Source organism: Galeopterus variegatus, unplaced genomic scaffold (assembly GCF_000696425.1).
Source record: "Galeopterus variegatus unplaced genomic scaffold, G_variegatus-3.0.2 Scaffold1618, whole genome shotgun sequence".
NCBI lineage: Eukaryota > Metazoa > Chordata > Mammalia > Dermoptera > Cynocephalidae > Galeopterus > Galeopterus variegatus.
In genome coordinates this window covers 245,326-247,891 of record NW_007727729.1, presented here as the reverse complement: position 1 = coordinate 247,891, position 2,566 = coordinate 245,326, and the positions used below count along the sequence as shown (strand labels likewise).

The following is a 2,566-nucleotide window of genomic DNA, read 5'->3' as shown; positions in this document are numbered from 1 at the left end:
AATTACTACAATTTAAAAAATTATAATGACAATATCAAATGCTGGCACGAATGCAGAACAGGAATGCTCACTCACTGCCTTGTGAATGCAAACTCGCATGGTCACTTTGGAAGGGTTTCTTACAAAGTGAAACCTACACTTGCCATATGACTCAGCAATCCCACTTCTGTACACACTAACATTCATGCAAATATGGCTTCTATGTGAATATTTATAATAAGTAGTCATTGTTGCACAAATTGTAAACAATGAAGATGTTCTGGAACAGAAGAAAAGGTAAACAAACTGTGGTACACGTGGACAATGGAATATTACTGAGAAATAAGAAAGTGCTGACTCACAGAGTGACATAGATAAATCTTAAATGCATTTTTCTAAGTTTCAAAATATTTCCCAATTTCTCTGTTCTCCAGCATATGCCTTCTGAGCACAGCAAAAAGCATGTCCAAATAAAAAGCACAGTACCCGATACTGTTGCATCCACATATCTCTGAACACATAATTTTTTTTATAGTTCAATCCAGTTTTTCTAGCTGTTGTTAGTGGGGACATTGGGCAGTCATGACCAGTTACATTCCACCCTTGCCCAGAAGCAGATGTTTCTTTCCTAAACATTTTCAATATGGGCTTATTTTTAGATCAAAACATGGATTCTGTGTTTAGAATTTCTTTTCTTGTTAAAATTGTGTTTGAACACTTAGTTTCACTGGTGTTTTCGTACATCTTTGCCCTACTCTAGCAGACGGTTACCCCTTAACAATGTAAATAGGCAAGCATTAAGCTTGGAAGAGACCCTTGATAATACACAGAAAAAAGCAAACTATTTGTATTATTGGTGAAGTTTTTCCCATCTTGGTTTTTATTTTCACTATTTAAAATATGCTTCTGGCTCTCTGCTCCACCCGGTTCCAGACAGCCATGTCCTCCCACCATTGCCAGCTACGTCCCCGAGACACAATGGTGAAGGTCGGAGTAAAGGGATTTGGCCGTATTGGATTCCACCAACATCAAATGGGATGATGCGGGTGCTGAGTATGTCGTGGAGTCCACTGGTGTCTTCAGGACCTTGGAGAAGGCAGGGACTCACTTGAAGGGCGGAGCCGAAAAGGTCATCATCTCTTCCCCTTTTGCTGACACCCCCATGTTCATGACGGGTGTGAACCATGAGACCTACAAAAACACCCACATGGTCGTCAGCAATGCTCCTGCACCACCAACTGCTTGCCCCTCGGGCAAGGTCATCCAGGACAACTTTGGCATTGTGGAGGGACTCATGACAACAGTCCATGCCATCACTGCCACCCAGAAGACGGTGGACGGCCCCTCCAGGAAACTGTGGCATGATGGCCATGGGGCTCTCCAGAACATCATCCCTGCATCTCCTGGTGCTGTCAAGGCCCTGGGCAAGGTCATCCCTCAGCCAAATGGGAAACTCACTGGCATGGCCTTCTGTGTCCCCACTGCCAACGTGTTGGTCGTGGATCTGACCTGCCATCTGGAGAAAGCTGCTGAATATGAAAACATCAAGAACATCCGGGGCCACACTGAGGACCAGGCTGTCTCCACCGCCTTCAACAGTGACGCGCACTCTTCCACCTTCAACGTTGGGGCTGGTATTGCCCTCGATGACCACATTGTCAAGCTCATTTCCTGGTATGACAATGAATATGGTCCACATGGCCTCCAAGGAGTGAGAGCTCACTGGATCACCAGCCCCAGCGAGAGCACAAGAGGAAGAAAGAAACCCTCAGCTGCTGGGGAGTCCCTGCCCCAACTCAGTCCCCAACACACTGAGAATGCCCCTTCCTCGGCACAGTTTCCATCCCAGGCCCCCTGAAGAAGGGGAGGGTCCTAGGGAGCCCTACCTTGTCATGTACCATCAATAAAATTCCCTTGTATGCAAAATAAAATATGCTTCTTACAGACAGAAGGGCAGCAAAACGTAGGAGTTTTTAATAGCTAATTTGTAAACATGAAGTGTTAATTAAAATTCATGCCTCTCAAAGTTTCTCATGAACCTCTAAAATTCATTCTGCTATTGTGATTTCAGTTCTTTTGTTGTCTTTTTTCATGGATGTATCTCTAATTATAGACAAAGCCTAAAAAGATGTTTTTAAATATTTCATAAGAGAATTATTTAAAAACCTACCAAATTAAGAAAATTAACTGTATTTCCATGATTCAGTTAGTGCAAATTCTGTGACTAATTTGGTTGTATCACAAGACCAGGTTCTTTGACTCCAAGTGTAACAGAAATTGACACAAGGGCAATGAGTCCGAGCAAGCAAGGCTTAGAGCTTGTGCCTGGGCACAAGGGAAACAGTGCGGAAGGGAGGGTCCTTCACCTGGCTCCCTGAGAGGGAGGTCATGGAGAACATTAAAGGGGCTTAGGCTGGAAAGGGGTTATGGCAAGGCATGCGGAGGTGGGGATTTCTTGGCACTGGTGCACTTGAAGATCATGCTTCTTCGTGCATCACGTCTCATTAGCATGTTAAATCTCCACCCCTGGGCATGACTTTTAGTATTATAATGAAAGAAAAAGTCAGCAAAAGGTCAGCACTGGAGT

At 44.2% G+C, this 2,566-nt stretch overlaps 1 pseudogene; it reads left to right on the top strand.

The window, feature by feature from the left end:
• The window catches only part of LOC103594749, a 3,116-nt pseudogene extending 1,186 nt beyond the window's left edge, over positions 1–1,930 (top strand).
• Positions 1,931–2,566: the final 636 nt, after the last annotated feature.